The sequence below is a fragment of the Sceloporus occidentalis genome, unplaced genomic scaffold (genome assembly GCF_023333645.1).
Source record: "Sceloporus occidentalis isolate IW3139 unplaced genomic scaffold, rSceOcc1.0.p SCAF_1, whole genome shotgun sequence".
NCBI classification, from domain to species: Eukaryota; Metazoa; Chordata; class Lepidosauria; order Squamata; family Phrynosomatidae; genus Sceloporus; species Sceloporus occidentalis.
In genome coordinates, this window is record NW_028316981.1 from 150,986,483 (window position 1) to 151,002,679 (window position 16,197).

Consider the following 16,197-nt stretch of genomic DNA (forward strand, 5'->3'; position numbering starts at 1 on the left):
AGTAAGCAGCTCTTCAGAATATTTTTTTTAAATATACAAATGTGACATTACCGATGGTAGGAGTCCCAGTTAAGTAAGTTTTCAATGAAATTAACAGCCTAAATCTTTATAGTTTTACTGAGAAGTCAGTCTCTATCCTCAGCAGAATTTAGGGCTCCAGATTTAGGAGGAGGAGGAATCAAGTTAGTTAAATGTGATTTCATGCTGAACAACACAGAATATAATTTCCAAACCCAACAGGCAGAGTGTTTATTATTATTATTATTATTATTATTATTATTAATATAGCGCTGTTTCAGTGATTTAGGTTGAAAAATTACATCTAAGATTCTTTTTGTGATATATACTACAGAAAAAATGGTTTAATCTCAGAGGGTTTTTGTTTTAAGTTAGCCAAAGTAGTATATCTGCTTGCCCATGAGATAACAAGAGTGTTTGCAGAGCACTACAGCTGGAGAATGAGGCAGCAGGAGCTCTCCCTGCCTCCTCTGTCAGTCAATCTGTGGGAGTCTTGGATTTTACATATCCAGCACTGAACTGCAGCAGGCTGATAGAGAAGGGAAGAGGTAATTCATGCTTCTTCCCTCAGTCTATGCTTTTACGCTAAACATACAGGTCAGCTGAGTTAGCCCAGCACTGAAATCTCGACAGACATTGGTGGCAGACAGATGGAGCATTCCTACCACATTTTACCACACGAGGCAATTCAAACTAGCAGTACTATTAGACAGCATTCATCCCAAAAGAGGAAAAGGAAGGCCCTCTCGCCCGCAATAAGTTTGTCTCAATGAAAATTTTGCTAGATTGAAATGAGTTCTAGAATTTGCCATCTAGTTGCCTGGAATAATTGTTTTAAGTTCTGATTCAGTGACTAATTGCCATGTTGATGAATACCAAAGAATGGGTTGGGTCATTGTATATCAGTATATAGATAGGATTTATCTGAATATTCAATCCCAAAGAGTACTGTATCCAGGAAGGCTGGATTATAGCTTTTCATGCTTGATATTTATAGCCTTCATGGGGAAAGGGAGGTGGCATCATATCAATACTTTGATAAATATATATTTATTAGTAATTGCTTCAGTTGCTTATATCTCTTGTATTAAATATTTTGTTTCACTGGGAAACAATGACACTAGTTGGTTGTACAGAGCTTGACTGCTGCAGGAAACAATTGTGTTTCCTGGATGTATACTGTACTAGTGTCCATCTGGGCTGGCAGAAACCCATGTTATCACTGCTATGGGAATGACAGGAGTTGTGATCCACGCATCAGGAAGGCACGTAAATGTCTGCAGCTGCTCCAGTCATATTCAACAGGAGTTTTATATACAAAAATAAGACTGTCCTTATCCCAAGCTATTCTACCCTCCCTAGGTATTAAGTAAATGCATGAAATTAGTTCCCCTAAGCCATCCAGGTTCCTCCAACCTGGCAGCCTTCATATGTACTATACTATGATTCCTGTCACTCAACCAGCATAGCTAACAATTGCAGCTAGGGATAACAAATATCACACCTGGACAGTATCAAGTTGGAGGAGGCCAAATTAAAATAATATGTGTAGATATCTGCTAGAGCAAGTTGTATACCTCCCCCCCTTACTGGAAGTGGTATTCCATTATCAATTTAGATCCATACTTCTGACAACTCACAAATTTCAGCGATAAAAGCCTACCCTGGCTTCTCTGTAGAACAAGTAATTTGCAGATATGTGGATGTATACAATCTAGTTACTAGATAGTTGAAAGCTGCAGAAAGTTAATAATTGCTCTCTTGCTCTGGTACACTATGCATATTAGTTTACTAATGAAAATTACAAATGCAAATTAGGTTTACTTATTTCTGCGGGAAAGAAACTTTTTGTATATGAAGAAATCATCAGTCTTCACAACAGCTGAATGTACAAGAATACACTCTTCAGGTGAAAGCTATCAAAAGTATGACACTGTATGAGATATAGTAGGGGCAGATAGACCTCTGAGGGATAGGAAAGGGGTAAATATCTGATGGGAGTAAAGCCAGTGTGGTGTAGCGCTTTGAGCATTATAGAATCAGAGTTAGAACAGCAAGGGCCATCCAGTCCAACCCTCTGCCATACAGGAACTCACAACTGAAGCACCCCTGACAAATAGCCATCCAGTCTCTTTTTAAAGAACTAGGTAACTTCACCATACTCCGATGGAGTGTGTTCCAGGACTAGATTAACTACATTCAAAGGTATTAAAAGAACTGGCAAATGTAATCTCAGAGCCACTGGCAATATTTTTTGAGAACTCCTGGACAACAGAAGTCCCAGCAGACTGGAGAGGGCAAACTTTGTCCCCATTTTCAAAAAGGGGGAAAAGAGGATCTCAACAATTATTGTCCAGTTAGTCTGACATCAATACCAGGAAAGATTCTAGAGCAGATCATTAAACAGAGTCTGTGAACGTTTAGAAAGCAATGCCATAATCATAAAAAGTCAACATGGGTTTCTGAGAAATAAATCATGCCAGATTCATCTGATTTCCTTTTTTGAGAAAATTACCAGCTTTGTAGACAAGAGGAATGTTGTAGATATAGCATATCTTGATTTCAGTAAAGTGTGACAAAGTTCCTCATGATATTCTTGCAAATAGGCTTTTAAAATGTAGACTAGACAAGGCAACTGTTACATGGATTTGTAACTGGTTGACCGGCTGAACTCAAAAGGTGCTCAGCAATGGCTCCTCTTCATCCTGGAAAAAAGTGACCAGTGGAGTCCCACAGGATTCTGTCCTGGTAGACAGTGCTATTCAACAACTTTATCAATGACTTGGATGAAACAATAGAAGGCATGCTTATCCAATTTGCAGATACCAAATTAGGAGGAGTAGGATCAAAATTCAAGAAGACTTGAACAGATTGAAAAGCTGGGCCAGAGCTAAAAAATGAATTTCAACACGGAGAAATGTAAGGTACTGCACTTAGGGCGGAAAAATGAAATGCATAGATATAGGATGGGTGACACCTGGCTTAATAAGACTATGTGTGAAAGGGATGCAGGAGTCCTAGTAGACCACAAGTTGAACATGAGTCAACAGTGTGATGCGGCAGCTAAAAAGGCCAATGCGATGTTAGGCTGCATCAATAGAAATATAGTGTCTAGATCAAGGGAAGTAACAGTGCCACTCTATTCTGCTTTGATCAGGCCTCACCTGGAATACTGTGTCCAGTTCTAGGCACCACAATTCAAAAAGGATGTTGACAAATTGGAGTGTGTCCAGAGGAGGGCGACCAAAATGGTGAAGAGTCTGGAAACCATGCCTTATGAGGAAAGACTTAGGGAGCTGGGTATGGTTTGCCTGAAGAAGAGACAGTTAAAGGGTGAAAAGATAGCCTTGTTTAAGTATTTGAAGGGCTGTCACATTGAGGATAGAGCAAACTTGTTTTCTGCTGCTCCAGAGACTTAAACATGGAACAATGGATCTAGGAAAAAAGATTCCACCTCAACATTAGGAGGAACTTCTTGACAGTAAGAGCTGTTCGACAGTGGAATGGCAGAGGATGGCAATGTCAAACCTCCTCTGAAGAAACCTGCCAAGAAAACCACATGATAGGGTTGTCATAAGTCAGAAAAGACTTGAAGGCACACAACAAAGACATCAAATGATAATTATGTAGCACAGATTAACTAGATGTAGTGAGAAACCCAATCCAATCCGTTATTTTATTTCTTTGCCTTTACTACTTAACAGAACCAATCTGGTTTGCTAATCATTTTGCAAAGAGTCTTCACCATGAGAGGACACAGGCCAGAGGTGCTGTCACTTGGGAGACTGGCAGAGTGATTACAGAGAGACAGGAAGAAAAACTCACTCTTAGACGTTATGTGCACAACTTGCAGTCTATCATTCTCATGTTCAGGTCTCAACTTTGCTAATAGCAAATTTATTAATTCTTATACAACACTGGTTACAATCCAACAGTCCCTCAGCACAATGTAGAGATCAGCAGACAGAGATATATGATGTGGCAACTATGTAACTCCCATGCAGAATAGCAACACATGAATGACTAGGTGTCATTGCACTATGAACAGTGCACAATATACAATGTGCAAAGACAGGGAACAGAAGAACACAATGTTTGTGCAAGTCTGATTGCCACTATTAGAATATATCTGATGCATGAGGGTGACTTTTTGGTCTCACATGCATAGGATGGCTTATGCATGTGTATATTCCCAACTGGCTGCCACCCACTGTGTGCAATAAGAAATGCCACAGATACCTTCCAATTCTTCATAGAATTATGAAGATACAATATCTTCATAGATACTTTCCAATTCTTCTAGTGTAGAAAATCCATAATAAGAATAACCACGAAATAAGTAGCTATGAGTCCATCTTACATTCCCAATACAAACTTCTTAATAAGAAAGCAACAGGTAAATGCTTCTCTTAGTACTACACCCTCAGTTACTAGGATGGTCAAGTACTAAAATGACAGGAGAACTATGCACAGACTACTCAAAGAAGTTCAGAATTAAAATGTTTTGTGATGCTCCCAAGAACCTCATAATTTGATTTTTTGTGTGACATTTCTATGGGTTTGTTTTATCTTAAAAAGTAAATTCTCTATAGTCTAGCTCATACAATGGCAGAAAATGAGTATTAAGAGGATCAGAGATCAATGGTGAGGCCTTCTGTGCTCTACAGTTTGTCAAACAATAACCTTGCATACCTCTTCCCCTATTGCAACTTCAATCCTGCTCTTCAGCGTAGTTCTTGCCAATCAGTCTATATCTGCAAAATGTTATGCAGACCAAGTCTTTTATCCAGGCAGCCAAATCTGGATTTTCTTCACCCAAGTTTAGTTCCACAGAAATGATAGCCATGAAGGCTTCTCAGCATCAGTAACATTCTGTACATGACTTTCCTATAATTTTATATTTGACCATCCTTGTGGCCATACCAACAGCAGTATTTGCCTTGCTGCAAACTCTTGTCTGGATGGAGGGGAAAATATGCTGAATCCAGCCATGCAACCAGTAGTTACCATTGTAACTAATTTCTGCTTTCAGATATTTCCCACAGCTTCCAAATTTAGACTCCCAAGGCTTCAAATAAGTGAGTATCATTAGTAAGGGACTCTGGTGTGAAGACAAACCTTCCCCTCTATCTAAGCATGTAAAGTGACCATGCTAGAGACAAGTAGTTCTGTTTGACTGGGATCTGCTTGCACCAATTCAAGGACAAACCTAGAAGAAGTGAGATTACATGTTTACCCATGCTATTGTTCTACACTTGAAGGGAACTCTTTCAATACCAGCAAAGCAAGATGGGAAGCTGATGTTTGCCAGGAATGTTACATCAGGGTCAGAGAATAAGAGGCAAAAGGCAGTTTAGCTATTTAGTTCAATTTTTCTATAGGCAAAGAGCTCAGCAGAGCTCCTTACCTCTTCCCTTTACAGATTCCTTACGTAGATTATGGCACAAAAACCAGTTAAATGAACCACCATGTAGTACAGTAATCTTTTAAGGACTGCCACCCTATAAGCAACATACACTTTAAAACTAAACCAAGATTTGTGATAGTAGTCAGGATATCCTTGTGTTAGGGTGCCTACTAAGCACTGTTCCCAAATGTTTTTAAATGATTAGCATTTTTCTCAACAGCATTTAATTTAAAACTACTGAGGTATTCTCTGTCTTCAACTATTACACATCTTGTGTTCATATTTTAGGCAGATCTAGTGGCCAGTTTACTGTCATCCACTGAATAAATAATTTAAATATGCACCAAGACAGCAATGATACAAAACGCACTGCCAGTAAATTTATACCATTTTATAGTATGAATACCACTATGGCTGGGGCTAAACAACAGGCTGCCACCCTATTTGTGTCAGAAAAGCAGAACTGAAACTTTCCTTTTCCAGAGAAGGTTGAGGCCATTTGGCAGTAAGTAAGAGCCCTGATTTTTTGCCTTAGAATACAGTTGCCCCTCTGTTTTTGCAGACTTGGAGTCCAGGTCCCTCGCCCTTTTACAGGTATCAAACGGAGGGGGACAAAATGGGTGTGTGTGGTGCCATTCAAGCTAGTGGGGCTTGAATATTGTGATTTTTCATTTTCGTGAAGGGAACAGATCCAGAACAGATCCCCCACAAAAATGGAGGGTTGACTGTATATGAATTTACTTCATTTGTCTGCTCCACATGAGGTCTTCTTAGACTGCTCAAAGAACTGGCCTTCCCAAGGAACAGACTTTAGTAAACTAAACAAAACATGTTAAGATACACATATTGGTATGCAGTCAACATGTACAGTGCACCCGCACCATACGCGGCTTCAAGCTTACATTTTTTCTTCTTTTTAATATTGATGCCTTGAGACTACTTTGGACTGGATGATACATAATCGTATAAGTTTGCCTCTGTTTCATAGGAATTTTCTCTAATAAGAAAAAAAAGCTTACGCTGAAGCCACACGTCAATAAAACATATGGCACTGCACCCATGGCACATGCACTGTGCGGCACCGTGAGCAAGCGCCCCATTGTTTTCAATGGGGTGCAAGCATACATAGAATTCCCCTTACTCCGGATTCCCCACATAAGGGAAGGGCCCACTGTACAGGCTTGATAACTGTGAATCCTTTTCTGGGAAAATTGAAGCTTTGTGAGACATAACTTCTCCATCTCAACTTTTAAGTGGCATGTATACATGCATTGCACAGTACATGAACATAAGCAAAGCAAAATAAATAAATAAATCTCTGCTCCTCCTTCCATCAAATGTCTATACTTTCTGAGCAATGTTCAAGAAGAATCCTAACAGTGGTTTGATATGCAATCAGTTGTGGGCACTAGATATTCAGTAAGTTACAACAGTTCAAACAAAGCAAGAGCAGAGGTTATTAAACACATTGATTTTGAAGTTTAAAAAATTGTTGCTATATGTTTCTTGAACAGTCTCGCTCTCTGCCATTGGCAAAGTCCTGTTGGTACACTGCAAAAACTTCAGCATGAAAGAAAACAAGGACATGATTTTCCAACTACCTTCAGTATTCATCCTGCAAGTATAATCAAATTGTCTTTCCCCAGTTGGGCCTAAGCAACCATTTTCCAGGTTTTTGCAACTGCTCTTGACTCTAATGCCTTCATGTAATTTTCTAGGCAAAAAAGTAAAGTACTGCTCATACTAAAAACCCTAAATAGATTTTAGCACCTCATACTCTTGACATTACTTTCTTTATATTTTTCAATCCTGATTTTAACAATGGATTTCCCTCTAAGGTCCCGAACAGACAGGCCAAATGAAGATGCTTTGGAGTCATAATACTTAAATTACTCACATCTCCAAAGTGGCCGGAAGCTGCGCCCTAGTCTTTTGGACCAAAGCAAAAAGGAGCCAGGATAGTCTGACTCCTGGAGGCGCTGGCGCCTGTGTCCATGGCCTGCCTTGGGAGTGAGCCATGTGGACAGCAGGGATTTGACCGGCTTCCGGCTGGAGCAGACTCAGGCCACTCTTTTGTGCCCACCTGTTCCACCCCTAAACAAAGCTTAGAGCCAGGGCTTGAATGTATTTCAGAAGCTACACAATATCTGTAGGTTTGGAGCCCATTTCGTGACCAGGGTTAAAATCTGTTAAGAAAACTTGGAATTTCATAGTATTTTATGTTTTGAATCTCCACAATAAGTTGAATACAATACAGTATTAAAGATAACATATAAAATTGCAATAAAGGCAGCAAAAAAGGCTTTTTAACTTAAAACCATTTGTTGTTATGTTTTCTTTTAGAATGTATTAATAAATTTTAATGAAAAATAAATTAAAACTATTGGAGCTGCACAGAACCACTCAACTGAGCTGTTTCAAGTGGTTAAGGATCTGTTATGATCTGGTCCTGAGGAGAATGTAAGCCAATCAACAGCTCACTATGAAGAATTTGCTCACATTTTGCTGCTAAAATCACTTAGATTCACGCTGACTTAGATGCCAGAGTTGATACAGTGTTGGTGGATGTACCCTTTTGCAGCCTGATGATGTAGACAGGATCCTCGGAGAGGTGAGAGCCACTACATGTATACTAGACCCTTGCCCTTCCTGGCTTATTAAACAGGTCAGAGGAGGGCTGGTGGAATGGGTAAGGGAAGTGATTAATGCCTCTTTACAGCAAGGCAGGGTCCCAACATGCCTAAGAGAGGCTGTGGTAAGACCTCTTTTGGGGAAAAAAACCTTCCCTGGATCCTACTGCACTAGATAATTACATGCCAGTCTCCAATCTTTCATTTTTGGGCAAGGTGCTGGAGCGTGTGGTGGCCTCCCAACTCCAGGCAATCCTGGATGAGATGGATTATCTATATCCATGTCAGTCTAGTTTTAGGTCTGGTTATGGGAAAGAAACAGCTTTGGTCGCCTTGGTGGATGACCTATGCAGAGAACTGAACAGGGGGAGTGTGTCCCTGTTGGTTTTGCTGGACCTCTCAGCGGCTTTTGATACCATTGACCATGGCGTCCTTCTGACTTGCCTCTATGGGATGGGGCTTGGAGGTACTATACTACAGTGGCTCCATTCTTTCTTGGAAGAGTGTTTTCAGAAGATGGTGCTGGGACATACCTGTTCAACTCTTGTCCATTGGCCTGTGGAGTCCTTCAGGGCTGGGTCCTGTCCCCTATGCTTTTTAACAACTATATGAAACCGCAGGGAGAGGTCATCCAGAGTTTTGGAGTAAGGTGTCACCTGTATGCTGATGATACCCTGCTCTATCACTCCTTTCCTCCTAATTCCAAGGAAGGTGTTTCTGTCCTAAACCAGTGCCTGGCTTCTGTAATGGACTGGATGAGGGCTAACAAATTGAAGTGCTGGATCACACCAAAGTCAGCATGCGCTCTGACTCTAAATTTAATCAGCTAGACTTTCCTAGGAATCCGTACATCAGGGGTAGGCAACCTGCGGCCCGCGGGCCGGATGCGGCCCGGCGAGGCCTTGGGACCTGCCCCAGCCTGGTCCTGCCGCCGATTGCCGCCGGGGCCTTTGGCCTCTTGCGCTCAGGGGCAAGGGGGGCAATTGTCTATAGACGCCTCAGAAACATGCATTTATATTAACATTTTTTAAAAAATCAGCAAATTTTTTTGCGTGTCCTCCACTTTTTTAAAAAGAAGTGTCCACCATTTGAAAATGTTGTCCTACATTTGTCCTGGTTTATTTATTTATTTAATTTTTTTTTTAAAAAAAAATATTTAATTATTTATTTTTTGGCTTCGGCCCCCCAGTTGTCTGAGGGACAGCAACCCGGCCCTCGGCTCAAAACGGTTGCCTACCCCTGCCATACATAAAGGTAATAAACATTCCCTGTTACTTTGTACTTGGTTAAGAGATAACCCCCCATTCCCCACACCCAATCAAAGGCTCTCTTTTAAGGCTTTTGGGATTCCTGTTTGTCTTCCACTGCAGTCAAATTACCAAGATCATTTTACCAACCCTGGGAATTGGTATTTTTTTCCAAAATGAAAAGAGGAAGCCTTCCACTCTGAGTGAAAAGAAATTTATAATCACCAATCCAAACCTTGTATAGAGCAGGAAGGAGTTTTGTAAAAAGCTGAGATGTTGTTATGCCCTAGTGTTGTGACACTTTAGGAAAGTAAGGGCCAAAACACACTGCTGAAATAATCCAGTTTGAGACCACTTTAACGGCCCTGGCTCAATGCTAGGGAATTCTGGGAACTGTTGTATTGTTAGATATTTAGCCTTCTCTGTTAGAGAGCTCTGATGCCACAATAAACTACAATTCCCAGGATTCCCTAGCACTGAGCCAGGGCAGTTAAAGTGGTCTCAAACTGGATTATTTCTGCACTGTTTTTTGGTCCTAAGATTATGATAATCCTTGATCTGCTGTATTTAATAAATATGTTATTTTTTCCAACTGAGTACACACAGAGGGTAGCAAGTCTATGCAAACAGAATTGTTAGTGCCTCTTTACAAATAACTTTGCAAAATTGTCAAATTCAAGATTTCTGTTGAGATAATATTATGAATATTGGAAGGAAACATCAAGTAATGAAAAGATAAAACTATAAATAAAAAAAATAAGCACACATACACAGTCATTACTAAGCTTAGTATTGGCACAATGTTATGCGTGTTCCAATAAAAGAATTCACTTTTTTCTACAACTGAATGATGATGCTTTCAGCTCTAAATATCAACACTACTTCACATTAGTTTTACTGTTCTAAACAGTTCTTTAATCTAATGGTACTCAGTAATGAAGGTTTACTTTTGGGGGGTTATAATGCCATACAGAATGTCATATTCTTTTAAGATAACATCATAGAGTCAAGCTGAATAATCATGCCATGTCAACTATGAACTTGTGCAACTTATTTAATAATGTTAAATGTTAAATTTAACTGGTTGTTGTTTTATAAGCAAAGGTGAATTGGTAACAGTAGCTAAGAGTAATGAGGCCAAAACCAGGGAGAGGCAACTTCTTCCAGAGGATTTAGGAGAAAGTATCCCATGAGTAAACAATATGAGGCTTATCGTTTGGCATGCTGCAGACTGGACAAGAGATTCTGGGACAAACCCACATTGAATGACCTCATAACTCTCTGCAATCTAACCTGAATGATTCATATCCTTTCTATTCTTTGCAGCCCTACAAATGATCCAGTATCAGATTCCAAACCTGAGTAATACCAAGGGAATTCCATGGAAGAAGAAAAAACAACACTAATTCTAAAATAACAAACACTCCAATGAAATAGCCATAGAACTAGTCAGTGACTTATGCAGCTGTGCTGAACACAAGATGCACTGTGTTGTATTTAGTTACCATATTAGCACTGATATCTGCAAACCACCACCAATTAACAGGCCCTGCTGCTTTAAGGAGAAAGCATATTAAATACTGACAACCAGCCATGTCTGTTATACTTGATCCACAAGGAATCAATTTTTTTCTTTACCCTGTTTCTCTGGGCAACCTGCCTACACCAATGCATTTTTAATAGAGACAAGCTGTAAGAAGAACAGATTATAAGCGCCTTAAAGCAGGGAAATATGAATTTCTAATGTGCCCATCTTCATAGTATGCAGGGGATAATTGCCAGGATTAGGAAAAGCATCATCCAAAGGTTCTCTATGGAAGCTATTCATACAGGGGTTGACTTTGCTTTAAAAAACAATAGCCCAAGTGTGTGTATGTGTGTGTGTGTGGGCATCAGGGTTGGCTAGGCAGCCCAATGGTGAAAAGGGATACTTCAGAACAAAAGGAAGAGAACATGGAATGTCCCCAAACCCAGCAGCTTCAACAGGTCAACAGCAACTGTACTCAAGTCTTGCAACTACTGTTTAAAAAAACCCAGCTGTCAGCATAGCATAATGGTTTGAGTGTTGGGCTGTGACTCTGGAGACCAGGGTTCAAATTCTAACTCAGCCATGGAAACCAACTGAGTGACTTTGGGCAAGTCACACTCTCTCAGCTGCAGAGGAAAGCAACGGCACAAAAGGCCTGTGAAGAAACCTGCCAAGAAAACCCCATGGTTAGGGTCACCATAAGTCAGAAAGAACTTGATGCCACACAACAACAACAGCTACAACAAATCTCAGTAGGAACATGACCAAGACAGAGAGGCTACTGCACCTGCTTGGGAACTGGTGAGCCTTCCCTTAATATCCTACTATAATTTATAACCCTCACTACCTTCATTCCCACTGTAGGAGGAAAAACAAACAAAGCATTGGGTCTGAATAATTCAGCCACAGTTTGCAAACACACACACCAACCTCAAGAAGGCGACACAAGATCCACTAAACCAGGCCTTATGCCAAACAGAAACCCCTCTCCAAACCTCCTCAGAAGGCTCCCATCCGTCCATATTTTGGGTCCAAAAGACACACTGCAGAAATAATCCAGTTTGCTACTGCCTTAACTGCCCTGGCTCAGTGATAGGGGATTCTGGGAAATGAAGTTGTGTCAGAGAGAGAGAAAGCTCCGGTATGCGAGGGGTGGCTTTGGTGACCCTAACCCTGGCAGGTTTTCTTGGCAGTTTTCTTCAGAGGGGTTTTGTGCCATTGCTTCACCCTGAGGCTGAGAGAGAGTGGTCTTTGACCAAAGTCACCCAGTGTCTTTTCATGGTTGAGCTGGGATTCAAATAAACAGCAGTCCCCAGGACCTCCTGACAGTCAGGGCTGTCCGACAGTGGAACACATTCCCTCGGAGTGTAGTGGAGTCTCCTTCCCTGGAGGTCTTTAAGCAGAGGCTGGATGGCCCTCTGTCACTGGGGACGCTTTGATTGAGAGTTCCTGCATGGCAGAAGGGGGCTGGACTGGATCAGGGCCCTTGGGGTCTCTTCCAACTCTGTGGTTTTATGATCTTGTGCTGCATAGGATGGTAAAACAGGAGCAATGGATGCAAGCTCCAGGAACAGAGCTTCCACCTCGATCAACATTAGGAAGATCTTGCTGACAGTAGAGGCTGTTCAACAATGGAACACCTTCCTTCAGAGAGTGGTGGGGTCTCCTTCCTTGGAGGCCTTTAAACAGAGGCTGGACGACGGTCTGTCAGAAGGAGTGCTTTGGCAGAGAGTTCCTGCATGGCAGAAGGGGGCTGGACTGGATCAGGGCCCTTGAAGTCTCTTCCAACTGTGCTGGAAGCCTTGGGCCAGGGCGGCTAAAGAGACCTCGAAGTGGGCTATTCCCGCAGTGTGTGTTTGGGGCCTGAATGTCCAACCAGAGGGAGGTGCACCGGGGGCCTCTGCGTCGCCTCTCGGCTCCCTCTCAGCGCCCCCTCCACGTCCCAGAGGGAGAAGGGCCCTCCGCCTCCTCCCTCGCACAAGGCCGGGGAAGCCGAGGGCGCCCCCGCCAAGCCCACCCCTGCGAGGGCCCAGCCCCGACGCCAGCCCCGCCCCGTCGCCAGGGCAACCAGCGAGGCCCAGCCGCCCCCCTCTGCCCCCGGGCCTCGCTTTCGGGTACCTGGCTCTGCTCCGGCTCCGGCTCCCCCCTCCGCGGCCCCGACTGACTCTCTCCCACACAAACAAACTACCTCAACCAAACCCACCTCTGTGCGGGGAGGCGGGGCCCGAGCGCCGCTCCAGCCAATGGCGGCGAGGCACCTAGAGCGCGGCCCCGCCCTCCGGACCAATCGCCTTCCCCGAAGCCGCACCCAGGCCCCTTCCGACTAATTAGGACTCCGCGAAGGGGAGGATGGGCAGCGGCGGTTTGGCCAATGGCGTTTAGGGGGCGGCAGGGCAGATTAACAGGCCCCGCCCCCGAGGAGGAGGGACGGGTTGTTTCCTTCACTGACGACTGAACCGACCAGTAGCAAAGCTCTCCTATGAACAGCAAATAAGGTGACCTAAAAAGGGGGCGGGAGCATGGAGCCGCCGCAGCCAGCCACGGCCCGGGAGCGCCGTTCCCGCTGACCAATCCCTGCCCGGGGAAAGACTCAATATCCGGGGGAAGGAAAGGGAAGTGGGAATGATTGACAAGGGAGATGGTGGGCGCGGCCCGAACTCTTTTGCCCAATCAGAGTCCGCGGTGCTGTGGCCGACCAATGAGAGGCGACGTAGGATTTGAATGGCAGCGCAGCGGAAGGAGGCGTCTCAGAGGCGGCGGACCTTTGACCCCTCTGACCGAGGGCGCGTGGAGGGAGAGGAGCGGGCCGCTCGGCGTTGGGACTGGCCCCGAAGAAGGGCCTCTGTCGTTCTTTAGTCCTCTGATCTGTTTGGGTTTTCTTTACTATTATTAATCTGATCTGCTTCGGCCTGGTTTATTGGGACCTGCCCCGGAGAAGGACATGCAGGGGAAACAGGGAGTGTACCTGGTCAGCCCTCTGCCCAGCATCCTCCCTCGTGAGCCCGCAGTGCCTTGGGCGTTTTGGGGGAAGAGATGGCATAGTTCTGGCGATGATTTGCATTCACGAAAAGGAGGAGGGAAAGGAAGAGCCCAAGCAGTAGACTTCTGACACTGGGATTAGCAGTGGGCAGCATGCAGTTTTCATGCCTGAATAGTAGCCAGTGAGGTGAAGTGGTTTGAGCGCTGGACTCTGGAGAGCAGGGTTCGGATCCCAGCTAGGCCATGGAAGCCCATTGGTTGGCTTTGTGCAAGTCACACTCTCTCAGCCCCAGAGGATGGCAGTGGCAACACTCACTCTCTCTGGAGAAACCTGCCAGGAAAGCCCCATGACAGGGTGGCCCTGGCGGCACAGCCACAAGATTGTGAGTTTGAGCCCAGGCAGGGCAGGGCAGGGCAGGGCAGGGCGCTCCCAAGGCCCACTCAGCCCTCCGTTCTTTCGCAGGCCAGTAAAATGGGCACCCAGCTTGTTGGGGACAATTGCCTCACACATTGTAAGCCACTAAAGGAGTGCGACTTCAATGAGAAGTGGTATAGAATTGCTATTGCTATTGCTTGCTGTAAGTTGGAAACAAAGGCCCACAGCAACAGCAGCAACACATGTGCCACTTTCCTTGACATGGCTTTCAAGGTTGCTATTTTTGACAGGTGGGCAATACGCTGGTCAACATGAATGTGCTCTGAGATGTCTGCCGATCTTGTTTTAACTCTTCTGGCAGCTCTTCTTCTTTGGTTGCAGTGGAGACCCAACTTTGCTAATAAAAAGTAGGCAAGAGTTCCTATCAGTATTGGTTGCAGCTGCTGTAAAGAGGAAAGGGGAGTTGTTGGCTTCCTTCCCCCCATTGGCTGGCTGGGCTGTGGGGAGTTGCAGTCCAGAAGCATTTGGAGCTGTATGTTCCCCTCCTAGTGCCTCAGCCCCTCTACTGGGAAACATGGAGGCCACAGCAGAATGCTTCCAACTCCACCCTTTTAAAGGGGAAGAACTCTGCTGGAGCCAGCCAAACAGTCTTCACTGCGCTGACATTAACAGTAGAACGTGTTACATTCAGGTACTGTCATATTGCCCAGCCTTGGACGTCTCCCGCTTGCCTCATTGAAACTGGACTACATTGTTATTGTAAGGTACCTTCTGAGTCCACAGCCCTAACAAGGACTACATAGGACGGTGCATTTTCCCATTCTGGCAAAAGGGGGGGGGAGGAGTTTAAACTCAAAATGCATGTTTTGTAACACTTTTTGAGTCAGAACTATAAAAAACTGTCTGTCTTCATGGGGGGAGGGGGCAGGACTGCAACCACAAGCCAAATCACTGCTGAAATCCTGCAGTTCCACTGTGTCTTGTATTAACACTATTATTAAAATTAATCATAATAGCAAACAGGAAACATGCAGCCCAAACAGTTGTCTGTCTATTGCAGGGGTGGGGAACCTTCAGCTCTCCAGAGGTTTTGCAAATCTTATCTTTCTGTCAACATGGCAAATGATCAGACATGATTTTTCACCCTTCAAGCTCGCTTCTCCTCTCAGCACAAAATAATCTTTATACATGCAAATACTGTGTGCTGCATCCAGTGTCAGTAGCCATAGAGCTCATATACTTAACATTACCATCACATCGCCTCAAAAATGGTGCTGTTGATGCTGAAGAACTTGAAATTGGTTTGTTTTTTTTAAATTGAAGATTAAGCCTCATAGAAATGGATGCTGGCGTAGCGCTAAGCAGTGGTCCCCAAACTGTGCCCTTTAATTGATTTTGGACTTCAGTTCCCTGAAGCCTCAGCCATGTTGGCCAATTGTCTTGGGATTCTGGGAGCTGAACTCCAGAATCCCTTAAAGAGCAGAGTTTGGGGACCACTGTGCTAGAGGATACATCAGGTGTGCAAGAGTTCCTAAGTTCAGTTGCCATCAGACCCAGGCAAGACTGAAAGATTCCTGTCTGAAACCCTGGAAACCTGGTATTAAGTCAGTATAGGCCAGTGGTACTCAAAACCTTTCTCTTGCCCCCCCCCCCTTTAGATATACATGCAGATGTCATGACCCGCTCCCCCAACATGGTATATAAATAAAAATATTTTGTTTACATAGTGTGTGTATTCTCATTTACACATTCATGCATATCCATATTTTATGCAGGAGGAGGGGGGATCAGAGCCTCCAAGTCTCTCTCTCTCACACACACACACACACTAGGTAGGGTATAGGCAGTATTCACCTAGACTGCTGGTCTGGCTCATTATAAGGCAGCTGCATGAAGAATATGAGTTTCAGCCCACATAGTAGAAACTGGCCTATATATTACAGCAGGGATAGGCAACCCTTTTGAGCCGGGGGCCGGGTTGCTGTCCCTCAGACAACTGGGGGGCCGAAGCC

At 43.9% G+C, this 16,197-nt stretch overlaps 1 protein-coding gene across 5 annotated transcripts in view; it reads right to left on the reverse strand.

Annotated features, from left to right (window-relative positions):
* Positions 1 to 13,114, reverse strand: part of RAB5B (RAB5B, member RAS oncogene family) — a 28,753-nt gene extending 15,639 nt beyond the window's left edge. Inside the window, exon 1 of one of the 5 annotated variants that reach the window (XM_089477261.1) lies at positions 13,034 to 13,114. The gene's annotated coding sequence lies outside the window, so the exon portion shown is untranslated. Of the gene's footprint in view, positions 1 to 11,760; positions 11,834 to 12,948 lie in introns of those variants that run through there. The other 4 variants (XM_089477272.1, XM_089477243.1, XM_089477253.1 and 1 more) reach the window with 4 other exon arrangements.
* Between the last annotated feature and the right edge of the window lie 3,083 nt (positions 13,115 to 16,197).